Here is a 19,363-nt window from a genome sequence, read left to right as displayed (position 1 = left end):
ATGGGTTTTGTTTTTTTATCCATTCTGATACCCTGTGTCTTTGATTGGGGCATTTAGCCCATTAACATTCAGGGTAAGTATTGGGAGATATGAATTTAGTGCCATTGTATTGCCTGTAAGGTGACTGTTATTGTATATTGTCTCTGTTTCTTTCTGATCTACTACTTTGAGGGTCTCTCTTTGCTTAGAGGACCCCTTTCAATATTTCCTGTAGAGCTGGTTTGGTATTTGCAAATTCTTTCAGTTTTTGTTTGTCCTGGAAGCTTTTAATCTCTCCTTCTATTTTCAATGATAGCCTAGCTGGATATAGTATTCTTGGCTGCATGTTTTTCTCATTTAGTACTCTGAATATATCATGCCAGCTCTTTCTGGCCTGCCAGGTCTCTGTGGATAAGTCTGCTGCCCATCTAATATTTTTACCATTGTATGTTACAGACTTCTTTTCCCGGGCTGCCTTCAGGATCTTTTCTTTGTCACTAAGACTTGTCAATTTTACTATTAGGTGACGGGGTGTGGACCTATTCTTATTGATTTTGAGGGGGGTTCTCTGAACCTCCTGAATTTTGATGCTTGTTCCCTTTGCCATATTGGGGAAATTCTCTCCAATAATTCTCTCCAATATACCTTCTGCTCCCCTCTCCGTTTCCTCTTCTTCTGGAATCCCAATGATTCTAATGTTGTTTCGTCTTATGGTGTCACTTATCTCTCGAATTCTCCCCTCGTGGTCCAGTAGCTGTTTGTCCCTCTTTTGCTCAGCTTCTTTATTCTCTGTCATTTGGTCTTCTATATCACTAATTCTTTCTTCTGCCTCATTTATACTAGCAGTGAGAGCCTCCATTTTTGATTGCACCTCATTAATAGCTTTTTTGATTTCAACTTGGTTAGATTTTAGTTCTTTTATTTCTCCAGAAAGGGCTTTTATATCTCCCGAGATGGTTGCTTTAATATCCTCCATGCCTTTTTCAAGCCCGGCTAGAACCTTGAAAATCATCATTCTGAACTCTATATCTGACATATTACCAATGTCTTTATTGATTAGGTCCCTAGCCTTTGGTACTGCTTCTTGTTCTTTTTTTTGTTGTGAATTTTTTCGCCTTGTCATTTTGTCCAGATAAGAGTATATGAAGGAGCAAGTAAAATACTAAAAGGGTGGTAACAACCCCATGAAAATATGCTTTAGCCAAATCAGAAGAGATCCCAAATCGTGAGGGGGGAGAAAGGGGATAAAAAGGGGTTCAGAAGAAGGAAAAAAAAAAAAAAGAAACTATTAAAAAAAGTAAGCCAATAAAAAATATAAAAAGGAAAAAATATATATATATATTAGATAAACTATTTAAAAAACGTTAAAAAAAGAAAACGGTAAAAGTTAAAAAAAATTAGCAGAAGAAGAGAAAAAAAATTGAAAAAGAAAAAAAAATTAAATTAACTGCAAGGCTAAAGAATCATGGGGAGAAAGCCATGAGTTCCGTGCTTTGCTTTCTTCTCCTCTGGAATTCCGCCGCTCTCCTTGGTATTGAAACTACACTCCTTGATAGGTGAACTTAGTCTTGGCTGGGTTTCTTGCTGATCTTCTGGGGGAGGGGCCTGTTGTAGTGATTCTCAAGCGTCTTTGCCCCAGGTGGAGTTGCACCGCCCTTACCGAGGGCCGGGCTGAGTAATCCGCTCGGGTTTGCTGGGTTTGCTTTCGGGAGCTTTTGTTCCCTGAGGGCTTTCCGTAGAGTTCGGAGGGCGGGAACGAAGATGGCGGCCTCCCGGTGTCCGGCCCGGAGGAGCCGAGAGCTCGGGGCCCCACTCCTCAGTGCGCCTTCAGAGAACAGCGCCCAATGACTCCCGTCACCCTGCCTCCGGCCGCGCTCCGAGCTGACCGAGCCTGCGACCAATTCACGGTAACCCCGAGCTGAGAGTCACTCCTCGGCTCTGTCTCTGTAGCCGGCTTCCCCGTTCTAATACCGGTAAGCTCTGCGACACTCAGACACCCCCCAATCCTTCTGTGACCCTGCGGGACCTGAGGCCGCGCTCACCCCGCCTGGGCTTCACCCCGGTTAAGCCTCTGGAGCGATGTTCCTCAGTGGAACAGACTTTTAAAAGTCCTGATTTTGTGCTCCGTTGCTCCGCCGCTCACCGGGAGCCGGCCCCTCCCCCCGCGGTCTATCTTCCCGTCGCTTTGGATTCACTTCTCCGCCAGTCCTACCTTGCAGAAAGTGGTTGATTTTCTGTTTCTGGCATTGTTGTTCTTCTCTTCAATCTCCCGTTGGATTTGTAGGTGTTTGCAATCTTTAGATAAGCTATTTAGCTGATCTCCCGCTACCTGAAGTAGTCTCAGCCTGCTACTTCTACGCCATCTTGACTCCTCCCTCATCAATTGTCCATTTTTTTGCTTTTTTTTTTAATTGTTCTGCTTTGAGGTGTTTTTTTTTTTTAATTCCAGGAAGATTTCTATATCAGATGACTAAGATGGTCCCCAACGATTCTGCCTCCTCAGGCGCATGTCCTGGTGTGATCTCATTTTGAGTGTGGGCTGACTGAGCAAATGGCCTCTAATAAGCAGAGTAGGCAAAAGTAATGGGGTATAACTTCTTCAACGAGGTTACAAACGACCATGACTGGTATTTTACTAGTACTCTCTCTGACCGGTATTTTCTCTCTGGCTTTTCATGCATGTTACTCTGATGATGCAAGCTGGAGAGGCCCACATGGCAAGGAACAAGCGGTGACTTCTGGCCAGTCACTGATGAGGAACTGAGTCCTTCAGTCCAACAGCCCTTCAGAATCTGGATCCTGTCAAAAACCGTGTGAAAGGGCTTGTAAATGGATCCTTCCCTAACTGAGCCTTCAGATGAGATTTCATGACTTTTCTTTCTGAATGTGTTAATATGAATAATTACAATGGTTAATTTTCCAGTGTTAAACCTACCTTACATCTCTGGTGTTACTTGGACATGATGTGTAATCCTTTTCATGTCCTTGGATTTTATTTGCTGAAATCTTGTTTGGAGTTTTTACGTGTATTTTCATGAACATATTTGTCTGTAGTTTTATTACTTTTTTAAAATAATGTTTTTATCTGGGTTTGGTTTTAGGCAGTGCTGGCTTTGTAGAATGAGTTTGGAACTATTTGCTTCTTTCAATTTTCTGGAAGTGATTGTGTATAAATAGTATTATTTTTTCTTACATGTTTGGTATACTTCACAAGTGAAATCATCTTGGTCTGATGTTACTTTGTGGGAATATTTTAAAATACAGTTTCAATTTCTTTGTTAGAAAAAGGGCTATTCTAGTTTTTGAGTAGGCTTTAGTGGTTTTTATCTTTCAAGGAATTTGTATAATTGACCTAAGTAGTAAAATATATAAGCCTAAAACTGTTCATTTTATCCCCTTATTATCCTTCTAGCATGTGTTCTAACTGTAATGATATTAGTTCTCTTATTTCTAATAATGGTAATTTGTGCCTTCTCTCTTTTTCTCCTTATCTATCTGATTACAGGTTAATCAATTTTATTGATCTTCTCAAAGAACCAGCTATTGGTTTCTTGATTCATCTATTTTTTTCCTATTTCTTAACTCACTGATTTTGGCTTTAATCTGCATTATTTTTTATCCTTTTTAAAATTTAATTGCACTTCTTTTTCTAGTTCGTTAAGGTAGTAGAAGCTTAGGTCACTGATATGAAAAAAAATTTAATATAGACATTTAGTGCTATAAATTTCCCCCTAAATACTGTTTTAGTGACACCCACACATTTTTAGATGCTATTATTATCATTTTTATTTATTTTAATATTTTTAAATTTCCTTTTTTATTTCTTTTTTGACCCATAGATCACTTAGAGGTATGTTATGCATTTCTTAATATTTGTTGATTTTCTCAATATATTTCTATTTATTTTAATTCTATTGTGACAGAGAACATAATTTGTAAGAATTCTTTATATCTAGATTTGTTTCAGAATATAGTCTATCTTGCTAAATGTTCTTTGTATATTTGAAAAGAATGTGAATTCTGATCATGTGTTGAGTATTTAAAAAAATAACAAATTAGTCAATAGTATTTAATTTCTCTATATCCTTATTGATTTTCTTTTTGCTTTTTCCATCAATTATTGTTAAATGAGCATTGAAATCTCCTACTATATTTGTGGATCATGCTTTTCCTTCTTACATTTCCAGCAGTTTTGGGGTCATGCATACGTACATAAACCTTTAGGATTTTTATGTCCTCTTCCTGAATTGATACTTTTATCATTATGAAACAGTAGTATGTTGAAATCTACTTTGATATTAATATAGTCCCTCTAGATTTCTTTTTTTTGGTTTCATGTTAGCATGATATATCCTTTTCTATTGCTTTACTTTTAAAAATTTGTAATTTTTTCTACAAATTAAAAAAAAATTTTTAAGTAAAAAAAAAAACAACAAAACCTTTAAAAAATCCCTTGTATTTAATGTATATTATAGTAGGAAATATCAAGTAGAGTCTTGCTTTTTCAACAAATTTGAAAATCTCTTCCTTTTAATTGGGGTTTATAGGCTTTTACAGCACACACTTTTTAAAAGATTTTATTTATTTGACAGAGAGAGAGAGCACAAGCCGGCAGAGCAGGAGAGGGAGAAGCAGGCTCTCTAGTGAGCAAGGAGTCTGATGTGGGGCTCAATCCCAGGACCCTGGGATCATGACCTGAGCTAAAGGCAGATAGATGCTTAACCAACTGAGCCACCCAGGTGTCCTATAACACACACTAATGCAGTCCCTTTTTAAATAATATTATACTGTTTTACATATGGTGTAACATCCTTATGATAGTGTACTTCCATTTCATCCCTACCAGCTTTGGTACTATTGTTGTCACATATTTTACTTTACATACATTAAAACCCCATGGTACATTATTATTTTTGTTTAAACAGTCAATTATCATGTTTATTTCTACTTATAATGTCAATGTCCAATTGAGATGTTATAATCTATTTTGCTTTTCTCAGGTTTTCTTTATAATTTCAGTAATTTCTGATAAAAGATATGTGTGTGTGTGTGTGTGTGTGTGTGTGTATAAATTTTCTATTTTAAGGCCATAGCTTTTTGTAACTTAAAGTTCTATGGCAAGCATATCTTCATTATGTACCATACATTTCTTTAATAAGAAAATCATCTTCTTTGTTCAATGCTTTCATCCTTGAATTTTATACTGAAAAATAATTTTCCTTTTTCTTTATTATTATCTTTTGTGTGTTTTGGAGGGTATGAAATGGAAATTATTGTCCCTGTCTATTAAAATGATAATCAATTTACATTATTTACATTACATGTATTTTGGGGGGGGGATTATAATATCTACATTCTGTTTGTCAACTGAAGTTAGTAATGGTTCTTTAGACTTAATAGCCTCCAACTTCGCATCGGCTTCCAGATATTCATACCTTTACTTACTTGTTTACAAATTCTTCATTTTCACCCCACTGGACTGAGGTAGAATTTATATCCAGTTCAATTTGCCCATTTGGAGTTTGATAGATTTTAGTAGTTGTATACGGTCTTCTGACCACCATCAAAATCAGTTTCCTTGTGCTCCTGGGCAACTAGGAAATTTCCCCCTATCCCCACCATAGGCGACCACTGATCTATAATCCGTCTCCATAGTTTCGCCTCTTTTGTAATTTCATATAACCTGAATCACACAGTATGTATTATTTTATGTGTAATCCTTTTACTTACATTTTTGTGTGTGTCAATAGTTTGTTTTTATTGCTAAGCAGTATTCCATGCTATAGATACGCTGTAATTTGCTAATCCACCCACCCGTTGATCAGTATTTGAATTGTTTCCAGTTTTGAGCCATCGTGAATAAAGCAGCTATAAATATTCACGTGCATTTCTGTGTGGACAGATGTTTTAATTTTTCTTGAGTAAATCCTAACCGCGGTATAGCTGGTTCATATAGTAAGTGTATATTTAACTTTATATGATGCTAATATTGCCAGTTTTTAAATTTTAGTCATTAAGGAAACCGAATAGTAATCGCTTGTTATGGTTTTAAATTTACATTGCCCTGATTACTAATGGTATTGGACAACATTGTATGTTTTGTTTTGTTTTTAAAGATTTTATTTATTCATTTGAGAGAGAGAGAGAGAGCATGAGAAGGGAGAGGGTCAGAGGGAGAAGCAGACTTCCTGTGGAGCAGGGAGCCTGATGCGGGACTGGAGCCCCATGCGGGACTTAATCCCAGGACTCCACGATCATGACCTGAGCCCAAGGCAGTTACTTAACCTTAAGTGAGCCACCCAGGTGCCCTGACATTGTATGTTTTTAATGGCTGTTCATATATTGTCTTTTGTCTGTGTCTATTGGTAAATGTTTCTTATTTTTCAGCCAGTGAGTTTCTTATTATCAAGTTGTAAGACTTTCTTTTTTTTTTTTCCATTTTATTTTATTTTATTTTATTTCTTTCCAGTGTTCCAAAATTCAACTCTGGACCCATGCCCTTAGTCTACGTGTTATGTAAAGATTTGCTCTCACTCTGCAGATTACCTTTTCAATTTCTCAACTCTATCATTTGAAGAGCACAAGTTTCTAATCTTAATGAGGTCAGTTTTATCATATTTTTCATATATTGTTTTTGGGTTTTGTGTCCTCTTTGAGAAATTCTTGCCTAAGCCCATGATACATTGATTTTCTTTTGTATTTCCTTTTAGAAACTTTGAGAATTTTAGCTCCTACACTTAAATCCTGTGTTCCATTTTGTATCATTTTTATGTACGTTGTAAAACAGTGGTTGAGGTTAAGTTTTTTCCTAAACTGGTGTCCAGTTGTTAGAACAAACATTCTTTCAAATGACTTTTCTTTCCCATTGAATTCCCTTGGAAACGTTGCCAAAAATTGACTATATTTGTTTATATCTGTTTTTGTATACTCTGTTCTGTTCCATGGTTGTGTATGTTTATTCTCATGCCAGTGCCACACTCTTTTGATTATTTTACTGTTCTTACAATTCTTGAAAACAAATAATATAAGCCTTCCAAATTTGTTCTTTTTTTTTTTCCAATTTATTTTGGTTGTTCTAGATCATTTTCATGGTTCTGAAAATGATGCCATTAATAGTTTCCAATATTTATTCTTGCTTTTATCCTTTGGCTCCAAAGGATAGGCAATGTATCCTACTAAAGCTACATTTCTTGGCAGCCTTTGGCTCACATAAATATGGTCATGTGACAAGAGTCTGGTCAATTTGATGCAAGTGTGAATGTTGTATAGGACTGTGAAGAAGTCTCTTTCAAAAGTGGGTGGTGGGGGAGTGGCAAGTTCTTTTTTTTTTTTTTTTTTGGGGGGGGAGTGGCAAGTTCTTTTCTGGTTTTCCTGTCATTCTTGCTCCCCTTACTTGCTTGCAGTGCAGAAATAATGACTAGAGCTTTAACAGATACTTTAAACTTTGAGCTGAGGAAAGACTTAAGCCAGCACTGAAGAGCAGACAGTAGATGCTAGAGGTCCCTTCATTTTTTGCTTCCTTTTTTAATTCAAGGAGTCACCATATTGATCTTTCTATATTCTTTTACATAAGAAAAAAACCTTTTGTCTTGCCTAATTTACTGGTATTTTGAGTTGTTCCATTGCATGTAACCAAATCCATCCTTAATGGACACAAATTCTATGATATACATTATTTCTGTCTGCTCATTTTCTTTTCTTTTATTTTATTTTTTTAAGATTTTATTTATTTGTCAGAGAGAGAGGAGAGTGAGCGAGCACAGGCAGACAGAATGGCAGGCAGAGGCAGAGGGAGAAGCAGGCTCCCCGCCAAGCAAGGAGCCCGATGTGGGACTCGATCCCAGGACGCTGGGATCATGACCTGAGCCGAAGGCAGCTGCTTAACCAACTGAGCCACCCAGGCGTCCCCTGTCTGCTCATTTTAAAGAGTTAGTTTGTTTCCAAAGTATTGTGGATCACTTTTTTTTTTCTGCTGTGTTTTGAATCCTATCTTGATTCATGGGGCTAGTTTGAATTTCCCCATTAAAATCATAGAGGTCCTAGATAGTGATGGCTTATACTGTTTTCAGTGTACTTTTTGTATACCTACCCAGTGCCCATTCTCCTCCACCTCTTTCAAATAGTACCAGATGTTCATTCATGTATGAATTCCTCCCCAGTCAGCTCATACATATAGGAGAAAACTCATCCTTATCTCCAGGGTGTCACTTCTGGCTATGTCTACTAACATATTCTATTGCCCTCATCAAAGATAACTACTCACCATTGGGCAGATTGTTCCTGTGGCCACTCTGTGCCTTGTTATACTGTGAAAACCTTAGTGAACAGATGGAAACCTATACAGCTGGATTAAGAATTCCTGTATTCCACTCCATAATTGGACATACAAGTACATGAGCCAATAAATTCTGATTAATATTTAATGCAGTGTGAGTTGAGTTTTCTGGAATATAAAGACAATGGAATAATAATTGACATGTTCTTTTTTTAAGCTTTTTAAGGAAATAGAGAAAGAGCTATGACTGTGGGCACTGGAGGTCATGGAGCTTTGTCTCTTAGTGTTTTCTCTTGGTATTTGTAAATATCCATTGCCCAACAGTCAAGGTTTCTGTGCTGGGAATGAAGGGTGTCAGAATATGCCACTTCGGCATAAGGAGTGTTTTGAGCTGAAGGCAATTGAGAAGAAGCAGATAGAAGAGAAACTCCATGTTCCTTTCCCCATTTGCCTAAAAGCAGGACATACATTTCAAAGGTGTCCCTCCTTCCTTGTCTACCAGAAAGGACAAAAGTTACTCACCAGAGATAATGTCAGACTCTATGAGCCTGGGAATGGTACAAGAGAAATCTTTATAACAAACTTTACCAACTAGTCTTTACCGTCAGTTGATGGTCCTTTAGTTTGCCAACCTCAGAAGCCTAAAATTGTTTTCCTTTGTCCTGTCATTTCTCCACAAATTTATCATTCTTTGTTAGAGATGCTATATAGACCTGAGTTCTAAGCCAACCCTTTGAGGCACTCATTTTTCTCTGGGTCTCTCCCATGTGTACATGAGGAATACATATTAGCAAACTGTTTGTTTTTCTCTTGCTAATCTCTCTTTTATTACAGGGATCTCAGCCAAGAACTCAGAAGCATAAAGGACGAAATATTTTCCTTCCCCTATGGGAGTATACCACAAAGAATTGGAGTATCCCTCTTAAGTTTGATTTTTCTCTCCACTCTGATGGTGAATTAACTACTTTGATGTGAAGTTACTTTACATAGATAGACTTCGAATAAGGACATTTAGTTTGAAATGTTTAGTGCTTATTTTTCTGTCTTAATTTTCTCAAGTTAAAAGTCAACTGCCAAAAATGATTCCAAGATTTTTAGATGTGTTCCTCCCAAATTTTATCTCTTGCTTCTAGAATCCCCTTCCAGATTAGGAGGATGTTATACACATGTCAAAAACATGCATGAGGGTAACAGAGAGCCACGTTAGAAGGGAAAAAGCAAACTGAGGGACACCTCCTTGTTGCTACATCACCAGGAAGTGTTTGTCCATTTTGTTCCTAGCTTTCTTCTTGTCCTTCCAAATCTGGGTATAGTCTGACTGTTAAATATTTCCTCAGCTTACCTCAGACAACATTGCAGTGTTCTCTCACAAATGAAACTTGTGTGGAAGAGTATGTTGAGAGGCATTTTATTAGTAAGTCTGCAGGTATATGTAGAGGGAGATAAAATTAATTTTAGGACAATTGAGATTTTATATATGTATATATTTTCTGTGATAATAATAAATTACAATTACTAATTTATCATGAAGTATCTTGCTTACATTTTCTCATTTAAAACTCCTATCAGTATGTACAAGGAAAGTGGTATTAACCCATTTTCTACATGAGGAAGATTACTCTGAGAGGTTAAGTGATGTTCTTAAGATTATTCAGTTGTTAAGTGACAAAGCAGGGATTTGAATCCAATTATGCCCAACTCCCAAATTTATTAATTTTTTGCATTGCCAGGTTGCTTGTAATCCAATTATGATATCAAAAATCCATCTTGTTGCAATACGTAGAGGTTGAAAAATTGCCTGAAAGGTGGATTAGCTATGTCATGCTCCTGCACTTGGGATGTATTATCTAGATGGGATTGATTAGAACTAGAAGAGCCTATTCAGAGGGTGAGCAACACTTCAGAACTGAATTTATAGGTGTACAATGCCCCAAGGGTGGGCATGGAAGCAATTTGGGAAATTGCTTTCTCTTAAGAAGTTAAATAATAGAATTCTTTCCCATCTGCTTTACTATGAGGTCATAATCTTGTTTTGATACAACTGTTAAAGCAATTGACATCTCATATCCTTTTCTACTAATTGACCAGAGTCATATTTTTTTGAAAAGTTTATTGAACAGATCTTTAAGTCAGAGAGAACGTGAATGAAAGTCAGTTTCTCCTGGTTATTTATGGAGATTTTAGTCAAGTTCATTATCATTTTAAGTCTGCAAAATGGAGAAAACAGAATTAACCATGCATACTTCGTTTGAGTGTTTTGATAAAAGGAAGGATATTCGGCACCAGGCACTTGCTAGCTATAGCTGTTGCTATTGGCGCTCCCCAGACTGTCTACTCTTAAAAGGGCTCCTTAATTAGAGTTAATTAATTGTGGCTAATGTTCTGGTTTAGATCATGGAGGGTGAAATCACTGGAAGAAGGAGAAAGTTGTGGGTGGTGTCCTGTGCAATCTACTTTTATGGCCTCCCCTTGCTGGCAGTACTGAGCAGTGGTCACTTATCTAGGACATTTAGAACAAGTCATTTAATTCTTGCTGTGTCAGATGCGCAAATCAAATGGAAGCCCATAAACCAAAACATAGACACAGGGGTTACAAAATGAGTCATTTTTATTGAAGTGATTTATGGCCCTTTTGGATAGGAAATGTTAAAGGAAGGGGCAACCGAAATCTTTTTAATTATTTATGTTTTTATTGTACCAATGGAAGCCTCTGGTTCTCTCCAGCTTGGACTCATGCTGAAGGAAAAAACTCATGATAATGGAAGACTCAACTCTCGTGTTGGTAACTGAAAACATTATTCATGCTCATCAAAGTGCTTCACGGAAGTCATTTAATGTTGTGTCTCTTCAGTTGAAAGTATGCTGACTATACTGATGGTTTCTTCTAATGCATAGTAAACAAACAGCGACAGACTGGCTCGTATCTTCCCTTCCAGATTCTTTGTCCTTATCTTTGCATTGATAGTTTCCCTAGATGTATATTTTCTTATTTAATAAATAAGTATTTAACACCACATTCCCAAACAGTCCCTGACAATGAAAAGCTGTCCTCCACAGGACCCTACCAGACCTCAGAGATAAAGGCTGGACCCCCACCGACTCAGGGTCCAGATACACAGGTAACAGATCAGAGTGGGTTTGCTTTGAGCCCTGTGGGATATTCACACCTGAGTTGGCCATGACAAGAGCGCCTCATTCCAATCAATGCCTCTGAGTGCCACTCTCTCCTCATTGGTCACACTGGGATGGTTATGCTGGTGCTGCTTGCTTTACAAGCAATTTGTGGGAATCAAATGAGTTAATGCACTTGTAGTTTGAATGCATCTGAAAGAGTAAGACATTAATTTTTCCTGTCTCAGTTCTGCTCTTCACACTTATTATCAACTCCCCTGACTGTGTGGTCCTCAGCACAGACATGCCTATGAGAACAGGAAGAGTGAGGAAAAGAGGAGACTCAACTTTAGAGGGAGCAAGATTTAGGACTTCCAGTACTGCACTTGGACAAATAACTGTACCATGACATGGAGGATTTGTTTTGCTTGTGTTCATTTACTTGTCTTCTCACTATAAAGTTGGACATATTTTGTTTTCCAGTGTTTGGGAGCAACAGTCAGTGACCTCATTTGGACGTGTGGAAATCTCTGTGGGCATGGCAGTCTGCAGAGGCATATCAGCTCTCTGCTGTGGCTGTGGCATCCTTACTTCATTCTTCCTTCTGGCTTTTATTTTCCCTTCACTTCCGGCTCCTCGACTTCCGGATTTTCAGACAAATCACTTTGGGTGTTTCATCTTTTGGGATCACTATGAGCAACTTAACAAAATAGGAAAGACAACTTAAAGGAAGAAGTGACAGAAGGGACATTCTTCTAATTATCATTTGCAGGTTCCTTCTTTCTTTGGTTGTGGCCATACGGAGAGTGGGTGACAGGTTTTGTGGAAGGAAAAATATCAAGTGACTTATGTCAACTGATTATTTGGAAAAAAAAAAACCTTACAGCTGGATTGTAGTAAATTTGACACACAATAAGCTGTACTTCCTTATCTTTATTTATTTTTTAAGCTGTACTTATTTAAAGTGTACAACTGGATGTCATAATCTACTGATTTTATGACTTTTTTCATTCCTGAGTCTATTTCTACTGACTGATTATTGTCTTCAGTAAGGATTGTTTTCTCCTACTTCTGCACACCTGGTAATTTCTGAATGAATGCCCAACATTGTAATCGTCTGTTGTCAATTACTAGGATTTTTGGTGTTCCCTGAAATATGTATAAGTTACTTTCTGGAACACAGTTAAGTTCTTTGGGAACAGCTTAATTCTTTTAAAGCTTGCCTTTGATTTTGTTAAGCAGTATCAGTGCAGCCATCAGCATAGGACCTCTTTGTCTCGTTACTGAGGTAATATTGTTCTGAGTACTTATGTTTTTGCCCTATTACTCGCAAGGTTTATCACAGTCTGACTGGTGGGAGCTAACAGTATGCTTGGCCATGTGTGAGATGCAGGAATTATTTCATTTGCCTTTTGCAATGTTTCTTTCCCAGGGCTTGGATAATTTCCTCATATACATGTCTTTTGAGGCAAGAGTTTAATTTTGGTTCCAGTTACTTCATCATTGTCAGAGTGGAAGTTTGTTTTATTTCTTTTAAAAAAATTTGGAATCCTTTTTAAATACTATCTATGCCAGCTGATTCTTATCATGGGAGAGAAACTGTTCCCTGCCCCCAGCACATATGGCAAACCTGGATGGGAACAGCATTGGTGATATCAGGAAAGACCATGGGGAAAATGAATTAAAATTGGGAAGTAGGAGAGAAAATGAGTTTGTTTCAGGATGGTTATGAAGACAATCTAGGCCCCTAAAAACTTTCAGAATGGCTTTATGTCACAATGACAAATGAAAGATTCAGAACACTGGTTGGCTCTATCCCAGCTACCCTAATTCAAACACTGACATCTCTCACAGTAATTCCATTGCAGTATATGGTGGTATATGAGTGTATCTTGAACTCTATCTACAATGAATTCCCATGCTCAGTGAAGTCCCAAGAATAGCATTAATAGTGATGCTCCGAAAATGTAGTCATAGGAATTATCCCCATGTTTCAGTTATGTTGCCAGTAGCAACAAGATCACATATGCAATTGTGCTATTTATAAGGAGATATTGAAGAGATTATTTAAAAGGGGTGGGCCTGATATAGGAATAGCACAGCACCCCAAAACTAATAAGAACACTTGGGGCTAAGGGATTATTAGTGAAATGCATGGAAAGAGGGAGGATGTTTGTAAATAGTCATTGTTAGTCAAGGGATAGAATCATTCTCAATGACATCACTAACAAAGAGCCAGGGAAATAGATGTCCAACCTCACACTGACTTCTCCCAAAATTCCTTACCAATGCTTGTTGCCAAACCAAATTGAGATCCAGTTGGCCAAACCAATCATTTGAGTCCAAGGATGCAGTTTATACATTTCAGCCATCTGTGAAATACGGCAGGGGATAAAAAATGACTCTTGAAAGGCAGTCAGGACCTTGGAAGGCAAAGAGGGCACCTATCACACTCATTTAAAAAAAAAAGACTCAAATAAGCTCCTTGCAGAAATTTTAGAAAGCTGCAAATGGCCCAAAGACAAAAGAGTAAAATTTCCAGAGATTACCATTTTGGTATATGTCACTTTAGTCTTTCACCTCCTTCCTTTCTATCTGCATACATCTGGCATGCACTGATAAATGACACATACACATATCATCCATATGTATGCATATGATATTTGCCTGTATATATGATTCTTCTGTAAACATCACCTACATATTAATTTTACCAAGTTCTGTGCAATTTAACATATTTGCTATATTTTGTTATACTTTACCAAAACGAAAGAATGCCAAATATACTGTTTTATATATTGCTTATTCCCTTGGCAACATATAACAATTTTCCTATAGAGAAAAAGATTTTTACCTTTGCTTTAACCCTGAGGTATATGCCATTGGAAACCATGGGATCAGAACTTGTGATTTTGCTTAACATGAGATAACATGTCCTAGTGCAAATATATTATCTAAGATCCAAATGAAATAGGAAATTAAATGGTGGAGTTTCCTAAATATTACATTTCTCATCCTTTTCTACACCGTCAAAATTAAACTGGTTCAAAACTTTATTCTGACACTCTTTTCAGATTTAAAGCCATCAACAAATATTTGAAAGAAAATTTCCTAGTTTTATTGAAGCATTCATTTGCAATAGAGCAATATTTAAGATTTACATCAGATTGTTTAAGCAAGTAGTAGACATTCATTCAGTCAAGAAAGCCATTGAAGAATCTTCATTTTAATCAGAAACATTTCAACCCGCCCACCGCTCCAGGTGGCTCTATGGCAAACAATGAAATGAAAGGATTCGGATGGCGATTTACATATTGTCTCTACTAAACCGTTGCTTATTCCACTTTTTCTATCTTCCTGGTTGACCCGCAAAGACCCCAAGAGAAAAGCAATGCCAATGTAGAACAAAGAAGCTCATTGTTTGCCCAAAGAGTAATCTCTACATGGATATAGGAAAGATCTACTTATAATCAAGGATAATATATTGCGTTATTTTTCATTTTCAAGGCATTTCCTTAAACTCAAGTATTTATTTTATCAATTTAAAAGATAGAACGCTCGCAACCTTACCTCTTCCCCTTACCATTTTTTAAAACGTAAAAAGAAACTGAGCTATTTAGTTCAATTTTCATAGTGGTATAATCATTGTCCCTTCTCCCAAAACAAAATAAAGCAAACCCACAGAATTTTTAATACGCACTTGCATTTGACATGAATTTTCAGCAAGTTTACAATTCTCCCACTCCTGTTTAATAATGGTAGGTTTGGTAACGTTATAGATAATCTTTTCCAGCAGCTGTGTGATTCATACTGCTTTTTTTCTGCTTTCACACCAAGGATAGTAGTGAGCTGAAGAAACTCCAATCGCTCTTCAGGAAAGTGGCCATGGTGACGCCTGAATTTCTATTTATTTCTTAGCACACAGAGCTATGAAGGGTTCTCATTGTGAGTAGGGCTGACCACCAGAGTTTTCCCTGAATTTGAAGATTGCCTTCATTTTTGGCTTTCACCTCCAACTTCCCTGGGGACACACAAAATCATGGTTCTTAAAAAGTAGTTTTTTTTGTTTTGTTTTGTTTTAAGTGGGGCCTTTCTGATTATTTTGTACCAAAAGTGGACAAAACTGCTGAAGATTGTGAGAGAAAAGCAAAAATTCAAAACCAAAATTTGGGGCGCCTGGGTGGCTCAGTGGGTTAAGCCGCTGCCTTCAGCTCAGGTCATGATCTCGGAGTCCTGGGATTGAGTCCCACATCGGGCTCTCTGCTCAGCAGGGAGCCTGCTTCCTCCTGTCTCTCTGCCTGCCTCTCTGCCTGCTTGTGATCTCTCTCTGTTAAATAAATAAATAAAATCTTTTAAAAAAAAAAACCAAAATTTGAACAAAAAGTTCAAAAGTTTGCTCTTTATGAGAAATATTTTACTAATTTTCCTTTTCCTGCACTGAATGACTCAACTGTTATCAATTTTTATGCTGTGCAGATTTTTCAAAACAACCATCAGGAGCCATTCCTCATTTTCTATTAATGTGCCCAGTCCTAGAAAAAAAAAATTGCTCTGTCATATGAAGTCAATAACTCTCTCTGTTATAAATTTTGTCACTGTTTGAAACAACATGGTCAACTAGGGAAGCTTTAACACTGTTAATAAAATAATTGGTTGAAAGAATGAATGTGCTAAGAATTTTGCAATTGTTAGGGCTAAGTTTTAAATGTGATGATTTTGAAAAAAATTAATTGAGAATAAATGTTGGCATCAGGGATAGAAAATAAACAGCCTGTAGAGTATGAAAGCCTTTAGAAATATTTTCCTCCAATCACATGCTCACTTTAAGGAAAGATTTGATCCATGTAGAATTTTGAAGACACAGGTCAGCAAAATAGTGATGCCATATTTTCCCCCCTTCCCCCTAAATGGAAGGGGCATAAGATAAAAATGTCCTTTTGTGGCACTTTTCTTTGGTGGGTCTGATCAATTGTGGTAAATGTCCCACCTCTTGCCACTATTGGTCATAATTCATCCTTGATCATGGGATCTTACTGAGTTTCACAGGCAGCCTCATTTTTGGTTGGCTAGTGCATGTTTGTACAGTCCAGTGGGCACTGGGAGATGATGTCTTTCTTGGCTAGTCAAGTTCTTACTGAATATGCCCATCATGAATCAGTCAGTCAAGAAGTAGCCCTGGTTCTGGGATCCTGCTCAGAACAAAACATATAAAATCTGTTCTTGAAGTATTAACATTCAGTTGTGTATAAAAATTTCAGTTACTTTTAGACCCTTCACCAAGCAAACTCCATGACATACATGACATGTCCTCTGGACATCCTCTTCACCTGGGATGGCACCCAGTGCAGAGATGTTCAATAAATATTCTGTTTAATAAGGAATAAGATCTACTTTTAAGGAGGTTCTTCTATCTCTTCCCATCATGATAACAGCTATTTTGAAACTCAGTGAAATAAAGAATTTAAATATATTGCCATGCCACTCTATTGATAGATTCAAAATTAATTCAAGCCTTAGCTTTAATCAAGTTTCTTATCTGTTCTGGGATGTGGGTGCCCTAAAAACCAGTCTACAACCTGGCCTACCAACTCAGACTCATAAGTGTTCTTTCTGAACATGATCCTGGTGCTTGTGATTCTGGTAGCCAGGTCACTTGAAATATAACACCTATTTGGGCATCAGTGTGTCACCTGCCCCTGGCTCTCCTAGATTCCGCACTGGTGTTCACAGATCTGTTTTGGGGGAATTGTGTTCCCGGGATTGGATCTACCTAGGGAACTGCCTAATGTCTGTTATCCTACCGACTGGGTAGTCAACTTCTCCAGCCCCTCTGTCTGGATGGTTGTACATCCAGAATGCAGTCCCATCCCACCTACATCTTTCTAATTCAATAAACAGGACCAGATGACCAGGGACAATCAACATCAATTGGATGAGTATACAGAATCCCCCTTTCATGCGCATCTCCTTAACTCTACCCTTCTGCCTCTGCTCTGTGGTCTGGAAGGTTGACCTGTGTAGACTGCACTGAAGGCCAAGGACATCAAGATCCAAGAGTCTTCATTGCCCAGCTCCCTTCCCTGGCCTATTGTTCAACTCATTTCCTACAGTTATCTTGCTCTGGCCACCTCTCTTTCTCTCTCCTCTCTTCCAGGACTGCTCCCTCTCCTTGCTCTCCTTAGTAGTGAGAGTGCTCAGTGTTATTAGCCCCTGGCATTGGCACTATGCCTCTTGGCCTCCTGGCCCTTTGGAAATACAGCCTGCTCCATCGCCAAATGGGAGTGTGCCCCTACTTCTTGCCATGGCCTTGGATGGTACACTGAGGATACCTGTGCAGAACCCTCAAGGTAAAATTGATCCAACCTTGGAAAGCCAGTATGCCAGGACACTAAGAGCAGCTGGGGTCCCTCTGGGCATCCCCCAAGGCTGGCCTTCCTTTCCTCCTACTGGCAACTATCTTACTGGTCTTCGTCTGCCAGTCATTATTCCTCATCTCATTTATAAGACAGTACAGATATAGTCCTTTCTTTTTCTCTGTCATCTACCAGCTTTATCTACCCACAGCAAACTGGGGCCCAGAGCTGGCTTCTGTGGTTCTATCGGAAGATGAAACCCATCCCAGCCCCTCCCTCCCTTGCTATCTCACTTCCCTCCTTTCTCTGTCTTAGAATTTTAGCATGCCTGCCCTCACAGATGAGAATGAATGAAGTATCCTAGTTTCTCATTGGTCCTGCAATTCACTAAAAAGCTGCAATCAACCATAATGATAGTAATAATAACTATAAAACGAAATCTTAATTTCCTTGTTATGAGAAGAATTTCCTCGTATTGCCTCACCACAGCATTGCTTTATTTCAATTAACTGGACAAAAAGAAAGAAGTTAATGGCTTAGAAATGAAGCTGCCCCAGAGTGGTGATAAATGCTAGAAAACTAATCAAGAGGAGCAGACTTTCCACAAAGAATCTATACTCTTCTGAAAAAAATCTGTTTTAAAATGTTACTGTAATTCAAATGGTCTCAGAACAATGATATTTTAAAAGAATGCCTGTTTGGTTTGTTTGAATAATTGGAACATGTGGTTATGGATTCAGAACGTCCATCCTGGAACCAATAACCTCTGTAACGAGCTGGTGGCTCCCTTAACCTGAGACTTTGTCTCTCTCTTGTCTCCATTCCCCCTGCCGGATTCCATGCCCAGCATAGCAGCTGCTTGTGTCTCTCAGAGGTATGCTCCTGTCTCTCCGAGGGTCTGCTCACTCTCCCAGACCCAGAGCAGCACAAAGCGGGCAGCTCTGTGATCTCCTTGAGTTAGCGCTATAGACTTATGGTGTGGAGCCTCGGTGTCTCATGGCATACATTGTTGGAGAGCTAGGGCTTCCTTGCTTATCCTCCCAAGACAGGATATATCTTAAAATAGCTCCTGAGTCCATAAATAATCTATTTACCGAAGCTGAAGGAGTTTTCTGAATAAGAAAAAAAAATAATTTTCTTTCATTCAAGAGCTGGACTGTTTGAACTAGCCTGGGGGTGGGGAGTGGGAGGGAGTGGGGGCGGGGGAGAGAAGTGGGGGAGGGCTGCTCTGCAAGCTCATCTGATGCTTGGACATTCCATAAATTAACTCAAGGTTTAACTACATTGAGAAGGAGTCTTCCAGGGTTACTAGGAGCCTTGAAACACGATACAGTGAAATTTTCTGACTGATGTAGAATTTACCGCATTTCTAAGTTATTTTGTGATTTGGGGTGGGGTTAGCTCTGGAGTCTGCAATGCTGCTTCATTCATCCCAAATTGGAAAACAGACAAAGAGGCTTCTGTGTGTTGGTTAGTGGTTTATGTATCTAAATGCTGCCTGGCCACCGAAAGGATTTTAGAGGGCTTCTCCTTAAATTAACTGGCAGTCTGTCATCGTCTTTGGGTAAAGCGATCGTTTTGCATGTTATGTGGTATGGTTTTAGTCACTGAGTGACCTGCAAGGACACGCAATGGCCGTTTCTTC

Source organism: Lutra lutra, chromosome 12 (assembly GCF_902655055.1).
Source record: "Lutra lutra chromosome 12, mLutLut1.2, whole genome shotgun sequence".
Lineage (NCBI taxonomy): Eukaryota > Metazoa > Chordata > Mammalia > Carnivora > Mustelidae > Lutra > Lutra lutra.
The sequence above is the reverse complement of the archived record's forward strand: the minus strand, read 5'-3'. Positions refer to the sequence as shown.